Source organism: Salminus brasiliensis, chromosome 1 (genome assembly GCF_030463535.1).
Source record: "Salminus brasiliensis chromosome 1, fSalBra1.hap2, whole genome shotgun sequence".
NCBI lineage: Eukaryota > Metazoa > Chordata > Actinopteri > Characiformes > Bryconidae > Salminus > Salminus brasiliensis.
In genome coordinates this window covers 38,429,620-38,449,042 of record NC_132878.1, presented here as the reverse complement: position 1 = coordinate 38,449,042, position 19,423 = coordinate 38,429,620, and the positions used below count along the sequence as shown (strand labels likewise).

Here is a 19,423-nt window from a genome sequence, read left to right as displayed (position 1 = left end):
TTCGAAGCGCATTTCGTGCGCTTGGGTGTATGCTGATCCAGAAAGTGTGTCAGCACACCTGGAGGCCAATGCTCGTTGCTCTACCAGACACACACACAGACACACTCGCATGCAACCAAACACAAAAACCGGTGTGTAATAAGAGGGCAGGTTGCAGTTTTTAACATGCCTACTTGGGCTCACTGTCCTTTAGAAAAGACCTACAATGACTGAAACTTATTTGGACCAACCCTTCATTTTCTACAGCAAAAAATAGATAGTAAGGTAGCAAATTGGCTGTACAGTCCACCAGTGTCTTCCAGTCAAAGCCTTCCATGTTACATGTGTAACACTACACGTATGCACCCAAAGGTACTCCCAGAGCAATAGCTGAGTCACTGTGGTTTGAAGCAGCCAGTGGAAAAAGGAAATGTGTTTATATTTTGCTTCCAGGCAGACCCAAGCAGTGGTCAGATCACGAGACTCCAGTGTGCTAAGCGAAGGGTGATGTATGTTTGTTCTTTGGTTCCTCTCTGCCTGTCGGCTCTGACGTGGAGAAACTCACTTGTCTGCTAGGGTGCTAAAGGTGTGCCCAAACTGACTCTCTCCATCTTGTTGCTTGCTCTTTCTATCTCTCTCTCCGTCTCTCTTTGCTCTTTCTTCTAGCTCTTTCTAGCTCTGGCTCGTTGTGTGTGTTCAGAGGTGTGAGCTTAATACCTGTGTAAATATAGTCTTCTCACACCATGGCTTAGGAGGACTTCTGTGGCTTTTGTAACCAACTGAGAAGCCGCACTGGACCATGAAGCCACTTTTGAACACTGTAACACTGTTTTTGGCAGTGCACTCCTATATGTTGCTCATGAATAGTTATGCATGTCTGTTTTTGGCATGGTAAGTAATAATGTAATAATGTACTTTTCACTGACCACAGGTAGTTGGGGTTTAAGCTTGGAAGGTTGTAGGAAGGTTGGGGAGTAGGGGAGCCCTTTGGACTTGCAAGCCAAGCTCCCCAGATTTCTTAACTGCTCAAAAAGAGTCCTCGGATGCCAATGAAAAAGTTACAAAATGTAATTCGTCTTGCTCTTTTGTAATAGCGGACAAACCCAAAGGTCCTCGATAGTGACCTCAATGGCTGCACCCTGCCATGCCTCACTGGTTTATACTATTTCTGCAACGAAGCAATAAATGAGTATTGAATGAATGTATTTGTGTGGCCTGTATGAAATCTGGGTAAAGACCCTGTGAATACCGAGCCTGCCATCAGTGAATAATTCATTGGCAGAGCACTATCACTGGCTTTTAGTGTGTGTAGGAGTGTGTGTGTGTGTGTGTGTGTGTGTGTTTGCTTTTAGAGTTTGTTCTCTGTAAAGTGCAGGGACGGTGAAGCTCATGAGTGTTTAGTCTGGCCGACTGGCTTTCGGTCTAGACAACCACTGTCTGGTGATACCAGAGAGGTGACAACTGACGTTTACTTCAGTGCCAAGCTATGTGTGTGAGCGCATGTGTGCATGCATATGTGCGTTGGGAGGGGTTCAAGGTTATTCAGTCGAGTATGTTCGGTAATTCCCTGTGGATGGAGCAACTGCAGCTCTCTACACTTTCAATTAAAGCTATGTGCAAACCAGGGAGTGCCAAAACAGACAGGGCATTTTTAGGGCACAGACTCTCTGAGGAGCTGGAGCTGTTCTCCAAACTCCTATTCTTTATTCAGCCCACCCTCGTCTCATAACTCAAATTAGGGCTATGAAATGTACTGTGTCTGTGTTTTTTTTTATTAATCAAGGTATTCCGAAATATGTGCTTTAATGGGTAAATGATGTGTACAAATACTTTTTAAATTTTTTTAAATGTTTACCCTGTCCATAATTTTAGCTTCCGCCAATAGGCAAGGCAGCCAACGCGCTTGGAGGAAAGCACTGGAAACCCAGCTCTAATACATCAGCCAACAGAGACCTGTGCCAGCCAGCAATACAATGGGAGTGATGTCGGGAGGGAGTGAAAGCTACCCACTCATTTAGAGAGCATGGCCTTATTGTGCTCTCTCGGGCTCTGGCTACTGATGGCGATCCTTGGGCCGCAGTGTCAGTGTCTGCCGACTGCTCAGAGCTCAGTGTCCAAATACATTTTGAGGCCACTGTAGACTACGAGGCATATCATAATCGTGGTATTGTAGCAAAAACATGTCACAGTACTAGCTTTCTAACCCTACTATTGTCGCTGTCAGGCAAAAACTTCTGTTCTTTAGATTTTGACGTATTAGACCAGTAGTAATGCTCCAAAATGACTTGGAATCAGATCTTTTTACATTGACTTTCATTGGAAGTTAAAAGAGTTTTCTTTACTTCTCCTGTAAAGTTGGAGTTTTGGAGGTTTGAAGTAAGGCTGGGCGATACACAGTGATTTTTATTCAACATCTGCTGCTCTTCATCTAATTAAACCAGTCTAATTATACTGTTAGTAATGAAACTTGCAGCTGATCAGTGTTTATTAAGCACTAACAGTGTCCTCCATATGCTTAGACAAGCATATTGATATATGGTAGCAAAATTAATAACGATACGATAAAATATCGTCATATTGCCCAGCTCTAGTTTAAAGGTTTTGCTCCAACAGCGACAATAAGGACAAAGGCTATAAGGACACTTATTGTGAGATATACCAGCACAGCAGTTGGACGGTTTGACCTGTCATCATGGTAACCACTTGCCATTCTCCAAGCATACACTCCTGCTCTTCGCAGCAAGATACAGTTTGCATCACTGACACGAGAATGAGGCTGTAATTACCGAGCTTCTCTTCAGCCTCAGACAACTGTTGCAAAAACAGGAAAACAGCGGCTTCAGTCTTCAGTTGTTCAGAGTCATATTCTCTTCTGCACAACTGGACGCATATTGCACTGTGCTGACATGGCAATAAGACTTAACTGACCACGAGAGTGAAATTACTGTGAGATTTCCTGCATTGCAAAAGCTGCACCAATTATACTGTAAGTCAGTGTTGAGGAATTATAGGCTGGTGGGTGTTTTTTTTATTGCTCTGTGAGTTACAGGCGGAGTGTAGGAGGCCTCTCAGTCAACTCTCCCCTCTGTGCTTCTCTCTCTTTCACTCCCTCCCCCTCTCCTCAGTGCTCTTCTCTCACTCTGAAGGAGTGAGCTGGAGCGCTGCCAGGGTACATGGTCACAGCGCACACACACACACACACACACACACACACACACACACACACACACAGACGCACAGGCACACTCTGAGCAACCCCACTACACACTGACCTACATACACTTCCAGGGCGCTGATTGAGTGGCCCACTGAACGCTCAGGCCAATCAGATGTGAGGGAGGAGTGCCGTCTGGCCAATAGGGTGGGCTCCTCTCAGCGCACGCTCTCGTAGTCTCCGTACAGTTTAGCAGTTATCAGGCAGAAAGAGACGGAGAGAAAGAGAGGCTTTGAAAGGAGAGAAAAGGACATGCGGTTGGAAGGGTGGCTTAGTAACAGAGAGAAAGACAGGGGAAAAAGGAGGGAGCGAGAGAGAAGAGTGAGAGTTCCACAGAGCTCAGATGACAGAACTAAATGGAGCTGATTGTGAGCCAGGACAGGGAGACGCTAATGCAAAGCGCTAATGACTAGACCGCTCTCTCCCAAAGATTAACACAGAGGCCTGGGGCCGGGCCCTTTCCCTGCCAATCACACCCACACAATTTCACTCTCCTCCACTCATCACCTCCCCCTCCCTTTTGGCTGGACTTTCTAATTATAGGAGAAGCATCGTTCAGCAATGTGAACTGAGCAGAGGGACTGGTTTCAGTCCCGTGTCGGAGTCGACTTTTGGTTTTGCTAGTTTCTTGCTCTGTGGTCCTCACTAGAATTGACTCAATATCTTGATAGACGATATTTGTGGGCCAATGCTGTCTGATATTTTTCAGACAGATACTGATGTGCTAATGTATAAACTTACAAACTATACAAAAAGGTGGCAGATCTGGACTAAATCTACCTTTAATTAAGAAGGGAAAAACACCTCTACCTCATAGCCTACAGTGAAACTGAGATGCTAACACTGCGGCCTAAGGATCGCGAGATTGAACGCAGCTTTGTCATCAGCAGCCGGAGCCAGAGATAGCACAATTGGCCATACTCTCTTAGGGTGGGTAGATGGTGCTCTCTCCCCTCATCAGTTGGGTTTATTTTATTCCGGAAGAAGATGTTTAGGTGATGCTGGACTACACCCTTAAAAATAAAGGTGATTCAACAGGTTCTGTGAGCAATGTCGTAGAAGAACCGTGAAAACTATAGAGTTTTCCATGTTTGTAATGGAGTAATGTTTGTGAGTGCAAAGACCCTTTACATCAAATGATGGTTCTTCATACTCACACCTCTCTATTACAAACATGTTTTCTTTATGAAACCTTTTCAAGCCCCTTAATTCTGTCTTACGTGTACTGCACGAATGGTGCAAATATGCTAGTATATACAGTGCATCCCTATGTCACTCTATAGATACTACAATAATTGGCAGTAATTCATCGGTATCTGAATTTTTGTGCTTGTTTTTGATTTGGCCATGGCTGCAGAGTGCAACGGCTTCACATTAGTCCGGTCACAAGCTGCATACCCAGCATGCACCTACAGCTGTATCAGAACTTCCTTTCCTGTCTGCTCTGCTTTATTTTGTCTGGTAGCCATGTGGATCCATGGTATACAGATCATGTCTTTGTCCTGCTGAAATACTCTGTGGTCACTGTTAAGACTCAGTGATATAATGCTCGCTAGCAGCTAGGCAATATATGGCAGTAGGGTAGGAGAGAAGTGAATTTTCTTTCAATTTAAGAAATAAGACACCATAACACCGACTGCCAGTCACAAAGTTCCAGTCTTATGATCCTTCTAACAAGCTCATCCTTCAAGTTACTTCAATGGTACTTGTATTAACATCCTGTTTTAGCCAGGATCATGGTGCATGGGGAAATGGTGTGTGTCCATTTATTGTGATTAGGGCCCTTAAATAGTCAAAGCAGACCCAGCTATCCAAACTCCACTGCTAAGGTTATACTGTATTCAGTGTTAGGAAGGGAACACATATTACATTGGCTAAATGCCAATTCCGACATGTTTATATCCAGAATATACAAATACACAACTTACTGTACACACCCGCTGAATAAGGATTATTGAAAGGTCATATCATAGCTTGAAAGAGTGTTTTTTGTAGACAGGTGTTTGATAAAAAACAGCCTGATAAGGTGCTTTCCTCAGTAGCATTTCCTCTTGTTATCTACTGTATTCAATCAGCCCCTTTTATTCCATCTTGCACATGGAATGCACTTGATTCGGTGTACATTGTGTTCATAGGAGCCTTTTGTAGTTCTGTAATTCCAGACTGTAGTCCATCTGTTTCACAGGACCACCACAGAGCAGGTAGTATTTGTGTGGTGGGTCATTCTCAGCACTGCAGTGACACGGACATAGTGGTGGCTATTGTGATAGCGTGTGTTGTGCTGGTACAAGTGGATCAGGCAACAGCAGTGCTGCTGGAGTTTTTAAACACAGTGTCCACTCACTTACTCTCTGTTGGTCATGCTCTAGTCCTTCATTAATGCTCATTATCGCTAAGGTGTTTAAAAACTCCAGCAGCACTGCTGTGCCTGATCCATTCGTACCACTGCAACACACACTAACACACCACCGCCATGTCAAATCAAATCAAATCAAATCAAATTTTATTTGTCACATACATAGTCATACACAGTATAACTTGCAGTGAAATGCTTTTATGACAGTCTGCCCACATCAAGCTATACAATAAAAATCTACATTTAAACTTAACTAAACCTTAACTTAATGAAGTGCAAAAGTGCAAAAGAAAAAAATAAAAATAAATAAAAATAGAATATAAAAAATATGAAAATATAGAAATATAAGCAAAAAAAATACAAAATACAAATATACAAATATATATACACAGATGTCAGTATCTCTGCAGTGCTAAGAATGACCCACCGCCCAGATAATACCTATGACTGGGACATCATGTGGAAATGACGCAACACACACAGTCCAATCAGATGAATTCAAGTGAATGGCAGCTAGGTGTAATGGTAGGTTGATTAATGTATGCTGCACTCACAGTTCCACCCAGTGCAATCAAAACACACACACACTCACTCACATTACACATAAACTCCCCCCCCCAGCTCATATGACCAAGCACCTGACTAAGCCTAAGTTTACATCGCTAATCCCCATACAGCAGCGGCATTACATTAGCGCTGGCGGAAATCTGCTGCACAGAGCAGCACGCGGAGCTTAGTGCACCCTCACGCAAGACGTACAGTTGGTGTGCAGACAATCTCTGCTAATAAAGATACATTAGAGCTACTATTCAGCACACTCAATACCGCGTCTGTCTATAACTGAGGCTCACAAAGCATCGCTGTGTAGAGGCAGAAAAACCGCACAGGCGTGAGCCGAGGCGGCGAAGGGTTTTTTGTGCTTTTGCGGCTGCAGTGCTTTTGTATTCTCGTGGAAAAACCTTGGATCCCTCTGCACAGCTGCAGGAAGAGGGGGGTAAAAGGAGGGAAAGAAACGCTGGGTGGAAGAAAAGGAAAAGTTAAACAAACAAAGGGAAGGAGACGGGAAAAGGCACACTAACCCATATTTACAGAGCCGTGCTGAAAGGGAGAGAGAGAAAGAGAGTGTGTGTGTGTGTGTGTGTGTGTGTGTGTGTGTGCGTGTATGTGAAAAGCAAGGACAGCTTGGATGTTTGCTATATGGGGGGTTGTGTGAGTGCAAGGACACAGAAATACTGTACATACGGTACAGTGCATGTCATTGAACATGAGTCCTGTGTATTCCGTGTAAACAAACACAGACACACACACACACACACACACACATGCATGCACACACAGACACACAAACATACCATGCATTAATCAGACTAAAAGCCCTCTCAGACAAGCAGTGAGGTCATTGATAATAATCCAATCCCACTGGATTCAATCCCCTGGTGATGGTTTCTATATACTGTGCTTTTGCAGCACATTTCTATGTAGGATAATATAAACAGAAAAAAGAAAATCTGACAGTTGCAAAAAGACCTGCAAAAAAGTTCAGCTGACACAGGAGTGGTGCACCTTTCTACTCTGCAGCTTTGCTTGCTAGTCATGGTTAGGCATTAGATTGGATCTATATTTTGGGGCTGCCTGGCAGTCAGTGGCACAGGAAACATTGCATGTAGGACTGCACAACACGTCGTCATTCATAGCTTTATTATTGTAATGGGAACATCGCAGGACGTGCAGCGTCATGTGCAATGTCAAATTGCTGTTTGATACAAAAGGGAAATTCTGTGACATATCAAGCATAAGCAGATTAATATCTGCCCAATATCGCTTATTTTTCTCCCATATCGGATACACAGAGTGCAATACTACTATCATGACATGCTGAATCATTAAAATTCCTGTGAATATTGCAATATATATCGCAGAACAACAAAATATTGCATTTCAGTTTTTTCCAATATTGTGCAGCTCTCATTGCATGGGTAGATAGAATGGAGTGGATTCCACTAAATATCAGGAAATTCTGGAAATCTCACAGCCAATCAGAAACTGAAACTAAAAGGAGGCAGGGCCTCTACAACAGTGTCAAACTTAGAAGCACTCTGCAAAGAATAGTGGGTGAAAACCCTCAAAACAGGAATAGAAAAGACTCCTAGCTGGCTACAAAATTATTGCATGGTGTCTTTATATATATCGTCACTGTCGCGCAAAAACCTCCTATCTGCAAAAGACACCTTTACTGTAGAAGAACTGTTCACTGTTTTTTTTTTTTTAGGTTTTACTACAAGATATTTTGGAGCATTTCCATTGTTTTTTTTTCATATATGTGTGTGTCAGGCAGGCATTCGTAAGATGAATTAGGAATCATTCAGGTGCTTGCATGAAAATGCATTCAGACATGCTGCTGATCTAAGGGTGCAAATATCTGCAAATATTCAATAAATTATCACTTCTTGTACTATTTAGTGTGCTGGTCTAAGAATGTACACTAGTGGGTCAACACATCACCTAAGGCCATGAGAGACAGTTCTTTGATATTTTCACCCTGAACACATGCTCATTATTCTAAGGCACACTTCAGTTATATCACTTTGATTCAGAGGGAGGCATAGCACGCTCGCTTTCATTCTTGCCACTGTTTAGGAATCTGAATGGTCAAATGACCAGCTCTTAGCTCAGTCCAGTGTTGCCTGGACACTGCTTGAATAGATGAGATGGAAGGCTTCACACGCACTTAAATATGCTTGTGTTTGCCTACTCGAATGAGTAGTGCTGTTGGCTGTATTGGCTACAACTAAGCAGAGGAAAGTGGTGAGAAAAAAAAGTGCTGTACAATGCATTAGTAACCCATGCTGTACTGTGCTATAATGGGCTCTATTGGTTTAGACTGTTTGTTCCCTGAGGCCATACATATACAGCATGTGATCTCTGAAAAAAGAGAGGGGACAGGATGAAGCAAATGAAGAAGAAAAGAAAGAAAGCAAGGGGCCTCTTTATGTCACCCATTGTGACCCCTCACTGGGCCTCACAGAAAGAAAGAAAAGGTGGAGGAAGAGACTGTAACATCACAGCCTAAACCAGGGCCTCCCTACAGATACTCACCACAAACACCCAGTATGCACAGTCACAGTGGGCCCCAGTGACCAATCACCAGTGGTTTAATGGTTCTAATGGTCATAAACCCACACCATTGCTTTGCCAGGCGCATTTAATGTACAGACTGACTTTGATTTTTTTTTTTTTTTTTTAGTGTATTGTTGGAAAGAGCGGGTACAAATGTAGCACAGATTTTATATGTACTTAAACAAGTCAAAGTAGAGTATGCTTTTGGACATATTCTCATAGCAACATCATATTTCTCATAATAAGTGTCTTTAACAATATTTTCATTCAAGATATAACCACCAGGCTGAAGTACGGCCTCCTCACAGGGGGGTTAGTTGTAACACAGTGTTGCAATCAAGCTTCCCAGAATTAACTAAATTCAGTTAGTTCTGAACTTATGAATAGAAGAAAATGGCTTTAGATGTCAAATAACAAAAATATACTTTCTACATTGTGGCTCAAAAATGTTTTTGATGCAGATATGCTTATTTAAGCTTGTCTGGCTCAAAAATGCTTATTTAAGCTTGTCTGGCTCAAAAATGCATACAACTATTGAATTAACTTTGCTTGAATTTACCTTAGCTTACCATACCTTTAGGTTACCTGTTACAATTAAGCCTGCCTATGGGGTAAGCTGTAACCTCTAAGCACACTTCGCTTACTGCTAGAGTTTCCTGTTTCATTTGTAGCAGAGATGTGTAGGTTGCTTGTATAGAAATACCCTCTACTTTTGCCTGTTTAATGCTAACTAACACAAAACATTGCTCACATTGCTACAGTGAGTATGTGCAAGCTTGCACATTCGAGATACAAGGGTGAAAGCAAAAAATGAGGGCACTAAAATAGCCTGAGGAATATGCAGTGTCTCGCAGAACTAGTGTTCTTTGGCAGCTGGATTACTATCCGTGCTCTGTTCCACTATGCCAGATGCTGACAAAATTTGTCACTGCCGATAGTAATGTCCTGATCAGAGAAATGGAATCCGGAAACCTTTGACAGCATATTCCTAAGTGTTAAAGTCAGCCAGTGATTAGGAGAAGCGCAGGAAAGGACCAGACAGGTTGGTAAGAGAAAGAGTGATGGTCTGAGTAAGGCAGTGCACGAGATGGCTCGGAGCTCTGGAGCGATTTCATGCCCCCCGTAGACAATGTAATGCACATGGGACGAGAGAGATGGTGAGAGACGAGAGAGCAGGGGGGAGGAGGTGAAGTGCAGATTGAACAAAATTAGATAAAAAAAATACAGATCTAGCCACACAGAGAACTGTCTGTAGCTGGAGATTAGGATTTTAGAAGTGCTGATAGTGTTGTAGGTGCAAACCTGTCGGCCCACTGCGCGCGGCACTGAAAGTTTACTGCTGGAGTTTACTGCACCGTCAGCACTCTGGCTTGAGCCTTCCTCGAGTGCCTCGGAGGTGCCCCCCAGGGTCGCCATAAAGACAGGTGTGCAAACACTAAAAGTGTAGAGAATGGTGATAAATGGCCACTGATAGCATAAGGGGGTGATTTGGGGGGTTGGTCGTGGCCTCTTTACGCACATTTGCCACACGCCAATCTTGAACCCTCGCAACCCTGTGGAGCTTCGCCCCTGGACTGGCCTCTCTGGTTTAGAACATACTGTAAGATAAGAGCTGGGCGGGTGCTGCGCCGTGCTGCATGATGTGACTGTGACAAAAGTTCCAAGGTGCGTTGGCGTTATCAGAGGGACAGCTGTAAAGTAATAGGGAATAAGACAGACGGTAATAAAGCTGAAGACTGCGCGAACAGCATTCCACTTTCGATAGCCATGTCTCGTCTTACCCAAAGGAAGATGGGTCTTTTTCTCACTCCGTTACTCCCCCTTGGTTTTCATTACTTTGGGTAACGGATGCTAATGCTGTAACGATTTGCTAATTGCTGGAATGCAAACTGTGATTCGGCAGCGTAAATAATTAAGCTTGCTGGCCTACAGTAAGTCCTCACAAATGAGCACATGCAATAGCACACACACACACACATGCAGAGAGCTTGAAATGAAACTTCACAGAGTGTGTGATCATTAGAGAGGGCTAGCGGGTCTCTTCCGAGCTGCCCTCCACTTTGCCATGGTTTCTGACCCTCTTTGAGTGTGGCGGTAAGGATTAAGCCTTGATGCCTGGGAAGTAAATTGGCAGAGACCATTTTTTCATTAATATCAGGGAATACAGCAGTCTTTGTCGCTGCTCAGAATGGAACCTGAGAGTGCAGAGCATGTCCAGCAGCAAAGAACAGGCCACTTAAGTAGTACTTTTCCCTGTAAGGGAAAGTCCTGGACGTTGACAAGAGATCATGTACATATTACAGCCTTGACAAACAAATTTCATACTTGCATGGAATAAAATTAAACAGCCATTTGTTTAGCAAAGGAGGGAAGTGTGGCCAGTGGTTCCAGACCCCGGAAAGGGAAGAGAATGCGAATATTGCAAACTTGCCAGAGGGAGAGCATGTTAAGCAAGGTTTTTAATAAAAAACAGAAACTCAAATGAAATATTCCTCAAGGGCCAAACCAGCGCAAAACCAAGTCCGGGGAAAACAACACAAATACCATCAATCTTCCAATCCGCTGCATTGTTCTCTCTGGCCAACCCTGCTTAGCTCAGCACTTCTCCAGTAGGTCACACTGTATCTTTATCCTGTCTGAAGGGTGATTAGGCCACAGAGCTGCACCTGTGCCCAGTTTAGGTGGGACAGGCATGATGACTGGCCTAGGATCCTTCTTAATCAGACTATTGTCCTCGATGAGGATCTCAGACAAATTGCGAGATTATCCATATAGCCTAGTGGTTTTTAATCCCAGTCAGTTTCTGAATAATTTACTTATTTTATTTCATTCATTCATGTTTTAAATGACTATTTTTACTGTATTTTGCTACAAATTCTCCAAGCTGATGCCCATGCTTTAACGGTTTAGTGTGCAACAGCAAGTTCCTGTAGAGATGAACTCATCTGGAATTCCCCAAATTGTCTTCGATAGTAAGAGTAGGGAAAAGTAGGGACATTCCATACAATTTCACAACATTAACCAATTACATTTTAAAATTGGGCACTGTAAGCGCCCTGGTTCCACTGTGATAGTTCACACCAGAGTAAACATCACGTGTGGTTGGAGATATGTGTATGTAAAGTCCAATACCAGCACCTTTTTACATTTTACATTGATGCCTGTGAAGTGACAGTACAATCAAATATCTTACAGTATAACACTGTAAGTGACCAGTATAGCATATATGTAGTACAGACTGTGGTCAGTATAATGCCAGTGTTTTACTATAAATCCAGTCAATATGATGCCAGTAACAGACTACATTATTAGAGTTATTATTGTTAGTATTATTAATCATCATTATCAGTATTATTGTAGAGTAAGGAGCCCTTGCTCTGCTTATTTTTGGTATTTTAAAGCATCATAATGTCTTTCAAGATAGAGGTCAGATCTATTAAACAGTTCCACCCTTGGGACTGGGAGCCAGTACTACTGGGATTAGAATTGGGTCTAAATACAATTATTAGTAACAAATAAAATACTTTAATAAACATTGTTATGTTTCATTATATTGTCTTTTGATGTCTTTGTCTTTGTTTCATGAAAGCCACTTGATGCAGTGTATTACCACAGTTCAGGGGTACAGTTCATCATATCAAATCATACTAAAGAAGAGGGGATAATGAGAGAGGAAGAAAAATGAGAAAGAGCCCTCTCAGAGAGTAAACTCTGAATGCTGCAGAGTTCAGATGTAGTTCATGCTTCATTCTCCCCACACAGCAACTAAAACACTAAAAAAATACCACTATCCAGCTCTTCTCTGCGGTAAACCACCTAATCCTAAAAATATTTAGAGCGAGCATGCACACCCCCACTCCAACACCTAAATAAACCATCTACATCACGGCAAGGCCGATAATAACCCCTCAGACCCACTCAAATACTGCTACTCCCTAACCATACACCAGACAGATGAATTAGAATGTGTAAGTCAGGGGTGTCTTTACGGAGAGTCCGTTTTTTTTTTCTTTTTTTTTTCTCGCTCCCCCTCAGCCGAAGTCATTTTTCACTACAAAGCTCTGTCTCTTTTCAAGACCGCCATCTCTGTGTGGCCGGGAGCTCCTGACACAGAAAGCTAGCTTCATTGTAGTCAATTAATTTTTAATCAAGAACAATTTAGCAGTGCCGGCGCAGTGGCAGAGAGCCGTAATTGGAAAAGACAGGTTGGGAGGAAAACAAATTAAACTTTCAAAAGCCTAGGGTCAGTGCTGCAGGGCAGCACACCTTTCTTACGTCCTCTCGGAGAGACGGGGAGGAGGCGTAAGGGGGGCTTTTTGGGGGCACTGAGAGATTGGAGTGATGGTTAGGAAATATGGCCTTTAAATGCCTGTACAACAGTGCCGGCATTTCTCATAGACTACAGTCCTTGCCTGCCAGGTCTTTAGGCCATCAAATAATCATAAGATGTCTTAAAAGTTTCTGACAGGCCTGTGGGAGTGTGTGTGTGTGTGTGTGTGTGTGTGTGTTTATCATGGTGGAGCCCCTGTGCCATATGTTTATCAGAGTGTACAGGAGGAACAGAAAGTTTTTTTTTTATCGTCAGACTGCGGTCACATTGACCTGTCACTTTGCCCTTAGGCTCTGCAAGTTGCCATGGCAACACACCTGTGACCTCGCACTAGCCACATCAACAACCCCCCCCCCTTACTTTTTTTTTTCTTTGTGTCTTTTCATTTTTTTTTCTTTCTCTTTCTCTTTCTCTAACTCATGCACACACACACCCACACACACACACACACACACACATATGCTTTGTGGCCGCAGTACCAGCCAGTGAGGCGCCCAAACCACCTCACCCTCTCGTGACCTTGCGTGACAACACGCAAGCAGCCATGGCAACCAGCCACCAATCACACGATTGTACGAAAGAACACAGACCATCACTTAGGACCACGTATGAATCAGAGTTCTACCGTTCTGAGAGAAAAAGAGGTGAGACAGGAGAACTGCTGCCTGTGCTTACACACTCTCTCACACACACAAACCCTCACTTTTTTCAAATCCTGAGGACAAAATAGTCATTTAGGACTCATTAGTGCAGTCTCTGCCCCTCTTAAGCACTGTTATTGTGCTTTCTGCGTTTGTGGGGGTGTGTTCCAACAGTGGAGTGAATGAGATGGGAGCCTTAAAATGAAGCCTGTACCCACTGGGCAATCACAGGATTAAAAGGAGAAAAAAAGGAACTCCAAATAGCCTTTGGGCACAGATCCTGTCCTGACTTATCCTGTCCAGCTTTACAAGTCTTTTGTGTTAAAACCAGCAGAACTCAATCACTGGTTGATTCCAGTACAGTAGACAAGAGCCGTATAAGCTGCGAGGTTCTATATGCTTTGGCTTTTAACAATAGTAGAAGCCCCATACATGAGTTTCTCTTGTAATCGAGGAATCATTTAACCAGCCAAAATGACGCGCAGGTATTACACTAAAGCTCTTGTAGACGTTTTTTAAAGAGTGTACCAAAAGACACAATATGTCCAAATGTTTGTGGACTCCCCTTCTAATGAATGCATTCAGCTGTTTGAAGTTGCACCCATCGCTGACATCCAGCATTAAGCTGTGGAGCAGTGGAAGTGTGTTCTTTGGATGGTGCTCCATCCAATACTTTTGGGATGAGTTGGGGAGTTCTGACCTCACTAGTGCTCTTGTCACTGAATACTATGAAATCCTCACAACAATGCTCCAAAATCCAGTAGAAAGCTTGTTCCCTGGACAGTAGAGACAACAAAATCAGTTTATTTCAATTGAATGCCCTTAATTTCAGAAAAAAACAATGAATGAGCAGGTGTCCTAATACTTTTGTCCATATAGTGTGTGACATAGTGTCATGGTGCAGTGCTTGTCTGATGCATTAAACTGCAATAGTGCAATTGCAGCTGCATCTGTGTTAAAACGGACTCCCCTTAGCTCAGACATACATGATAAAACACTAAAAACGAGCTCTGTGTGGTTTAGAGCTGCTGCAGAGATCAATTTTGCATAGACTTTAGCATAGACTTTATGTGTGTGTGTGTGTGTGTGTGTGTGTGTGAGAGAGAGAGAGTATGTGTGTCTGACCCTAAACCAAAGAGTGGCCCTTAAAAATTAATAAAAAAGATCTGAATTAATACTTAAAAGCAGTGAATAATTTAACGACTGTGTTTGAACAAGGTGTAGAGTAGATCATTTGGCACTAGAGCAATGATCTGCAACAGTGTGTAATGGAATGATGAATCAATAGAATATTCTCTCACCCCTTTTGCACCTCCAGAAAATACTCAAACCTCGAGATGACTAGCCTTCTTGACTTTACACACACACACACACACACTCAAACCCCCTCATAAACGTCTGAATGTGGCATGCTGCATTGATGCCTGAAATATGTGTGATCAGCATTATATTTCTTACAACAAATCTCACTACAAGAGCGTTAGCGAGGTCAGATCATCTTCACCCCACCTCATCCTCAACTCCACAACTCATCCCAAAAGTATTAGATGGAGCACCAACCATCATTCCAGAGAACCCAGTTCTTCCACTGCTCCACAGGCTCAATGCTGGGGGGCTGTATACCCCTCTAGCCCACTCCTGGCTCATATGTTCCTCTGATCCGGAGAGTCCTATTCTATTGGCAGTATCTATTGTGCATTTGTACATCTGTGTCAGCAGATAAATGGATTCATCAGAAGGGGTGTCAATTCTTAATTACATTGATGGTTAATCTGATCGACACTTTAGGGCTTTAGGCCTTCACTTCCACCAGTAAAGTCCTGATCAATTGGAGAGCTCCTTTTTCCTGCCAACCCTTCTGTCACCAGCCAGAATTTAATAATGAAAAGAGACTGTAGTGTAATATTGCAGAGCTTAAAAACAAGCATGATTCTAGTGAATAAAAATACAGTAAAATTACTGACATGTATTTTCTTTCTCATTCTCAGAAATCATTAGGCCTTCTCTGCTGGCCTAGAAGGCCCTGAGAGCTCTCCATAGATAACAATATAGTTTGGAAGTATGTGCTTCATACTAGTTTGTTCGTTTGTGCCACAAAGGGGAAAAAAGGAAAAAAAAACTAATGCTTTGGGGGGAAAATGGCTATCATCAGATTTGGCTGGTGGAGAAGTCAGAGCATGTAGAGTAGGCCATAAAAATGAATGATTGGTGCACCCCTACAATGCACTCGTTGTTGCAGCCCCCCCGTTATTCTCTCATGTCCTTTACATGGAATGGTGCTGGTGACTGGGGAGTTTTATGGGTGCTGCAGTGTCACCTACACTGTCAGTCCTGTCCCCTCCCCCTCCTCTACAACTGCAGTGGATCCTGGAAGAACAAAGGAAACTCCTGCATGACATCTAAACACCCTCATTAGTCAGGACAGGGGCCACTCGGCACAGCGAGGCCATATCTGTGTGTTTTTCTTATATCAACAGTGGACAAAGCCAGTGATACATATCAGTCATTCTTTTGTATATTTCCATTGCTATTTTAAATATATATATAAAATGAATCTACCAGCAATCCGAGCAGTTGCATCATATTGTTGTTATTATTGCGGATCGCTATCAGGATAATCTGAAGTATTGTTTGCGACACACATGCACTGAGATAAAGCCAACCCCCCACCTCCCACCACACACAAACCAGTTAATTCTCCTGCTTTCGTTTCTCCTCCTTAATTTGACATGCTGGCGCAGTGCCGAACCTTCTATAATAGCTCCAGGACGAAACATGTTCTGCAGCACCCAGGGCATTGTCCTGCTCTCCAACTTTTTCACACAGGCCTGTAATTGTGACAGCATGGTGCTACACGCTGCCTTGTTCAGATGCTCGATGCTCGTGGACTTTCTTTTATCCAAAGCCTTTCTGGAATATGTTTGCAAAGCACGTGATGCTGAATTTCCCCAGTAGCCCTTAACCTAATATCCTAATATGCTGAATAAGCTGTGCAGGATGAATCAGCGCTCATGTGTGCTTATCAGACCTCTCATTCTAAGTAAGCGACGGACAAAAAACACTTATGACAGTTCTCTCCCCTTCGCTTCCTGCTCTCCCTTGTGTCAGCACAGTGCAGAGGAGACCACAAATCAGTCAGCTGTGGACGAACGACATGCTAACCATCTTTAAAAGGCCCATTAAAATGATCATGATCCCTTTTTTGAAGAGAGATGGGGGGTAGCATGTTAACCTGAGACAAATGAATGACATAAATTCAGTACAGCTTGGGGCTACCAACGTCCAACGTTCCACGGAGCTGTGCTAAGACTCGAAACCTGAAACTCGTATGTGTAGGCGCAGACCTGTTTGCATAACAGCCAAACAGAAAGCGGCGCTCTGCATGTCTGTGCATCAGCTGTGCCGGTGCTGGAACGCAAGCCGTGCTTCACGAGGCTGAGGTTAAGTAACACTAAAGTTCACTGGAACAGGGCCAGGAAGGTTTTCCACATCCAGAAATGGTGGCGTGCGCTATTTTGAGCACATGCTCTGGTTGCAGGAGGTACAAAGTTTTAGATTTCAGACTGAAATCCTAGGTAAAGTCTCACACCTATGGCTTTTCAAAACATGCTTCAGTGGGTAGTGGAGTTTGTGGTGGTGTGGGTCTCTCTGTACAGTAGTAATGAATGCTGCAAATATACAATTGAGATTGGCAGCGATAGGTGACACCTGTGAAAGATCAAGTGATCAAAAGGTAACAGATCAGTGCTCTGATTGTCAAAGGTGTCCAATCAGTACTCTGACTGTCAGTTGTGTCCAATCAGTACCCTGATTGTAAACCGTGTCAGGTCAGTGCTCTGACTGTCTTAGGTAAGAGCTGCCTGTCAAAAGTGTCAGGCCCTAACTGTCAACAGTGTCAGATCAATACCCTGATTGTCAACAGTGTCAGATCAATACCCTTACTGTCAAAGGGGTCAGTGCTCTTGATTGTCAAAGGTATCAGATAAGTTCCCTGGTTGTCAAAGGTGTCCGATCTGTACCTTGATTGTCAAAGATCACAGGGTTGTCAAAGGTGTCCGATCTGTACCCTGATTGTCAAAGATGTCAGATCAGTACCCTGATTGTCAAAGTTGTCAGGTCAGTACCCTGATTGTCAAAGTTGTCAGGTCAGTACCCTGATTGTCAACGGTGTCAGATCTGTACTCCGATTGTTAAAGGTGTCCGATCTGTACCCTGATTGTCAAAGGTGTCCGATCTGTACCCTGATTGTCAAAGGTGTCCGATCTGTACCCTGATTATCAAAGATGTCAGGTCAGTACCTTGATTGTCAAAGGTGTCCGATCTGTACCTTGATTGTCAAAGGTGTCAGGTCAGTCTCCTGGTTGTCAACGGTGTCTGATCTGTACCCTGATTGTCAAAGGTGTCCGATCTGTACCCTGATTGTCAAAGGTGTCAGGTCAGTCTCTTGGTTGTCAAAGGTGTCCGATCTGTAAACTGATTGTCAAAGGTGTCCGATCTGTAAACTGATTGTCAAAGGTGTCAGATCTGTATCCTGATTGTCAAAGGTGTCCGATCTGTAAACTGATTGTCAAAGGTGTCAGATCTGTATCCTGATTGTTTAAGGTGTCCGATCTGTAAACTGATTGTCAAAGGTGTCAGATCTGTATCCTGATTGTTAAAGGTGTCCGATCTGTAAACTGATTGTCGAAGGTGTCAGATCTGTATCCTGATTGTTAAAGGTGTCCGATCTGTAAACTGATTGTCAAAGGTGTCAGATCTGTATCCTGATTGTTAAAGGTGTCCGATCTGTAAACTGATTGTCAAAGGTGTCAGATCTGTATCCTGATTGTTAAAGGTGTCCGATCTGTAAACTGATTGTCAAAGGTGTCAGATCTGTATCCTGATTGTTAAAGGTGTCCGATCTGTAAACTGATTGTCAAAGGTGTCAGATCTGTATCCTGATTGTTAAAAAGGAGTCATGTCAGTGCCCTGACTTGTTTTGCGTATTTCATATTGGTTTGACAGGTCATGCTATTCGGTGGCCAAAGTTATCTGCACCAGACTCAGACATTTGACCTCAGCATACACAAACGGTATTTCTGTGTGTGAGACCATGACAGAAGGTAGCTTCTCGCATGGCCTGCGTTGACCAGAACCTCCCCCCAAGTTGTTATGCAACCCAAAACTCTGAGCGCAATTCAAAAACCAGAGTCAACAGACTTGGCAGCACTCCGCACCCCGTCCACTCTTATGTAAGGCGCGTGTGTATGTGCGTGTGTGTGTGTATGTGCGTGTGTGTCATGAGTGCAACAACACCACTAAGGCTCCCCATCTATGCGTAGGGGAGAGTTTGGCCGCTGTGAACAAGCTTGTGCTCTTCTCACTGTATCATCACTGGGCTTCTCAAAGGACGTTCTTGCTGCCTGTGCTGACACCAGCTATTACACGACTGGAAGAACCAGTTCACCCAAAGCTTGCTTGAATTTGGCTCTCAGTTCCCCTTTGGCATCCGGATGAGTGTTTTTGTTTACATATGACGTCATCCGAATTGCCACGGCGGCTGCGTCACGCGCGCACGCGCTCCCTGTGCTTTTTTATTTTTTTTATTTATTTTTATTTTGGTGCGCGCGCCTGTCGCGGAACACGCGCTACTAAGCGTCCAGGCTGCTGTTGTTTTTATTTTGGTTCGTGCTAACTACTCACACACACACACACACACAAACACACACACACACACACACACACACAATCAATTATACACACACACGTATAAAGAGAGAGAGGGGGAGAGAGAGAGAGAGAGAGAG

At 43.4% G+C, this 19,423-nt stretch overlaps 1 protein-coding gene across 1 annotated transcript in view; it reads right to left on the bottom strand.

The window, feature by feature from the left end:
- foxo3b (forkhead box O3b) overlaps positions 1-19,423 on the bottom strand; it is a 41,264-nt gene that overhangs the window by 20,364 nt on the left and 1,477 nt on the right. The window lies entirely within an intron of this gene.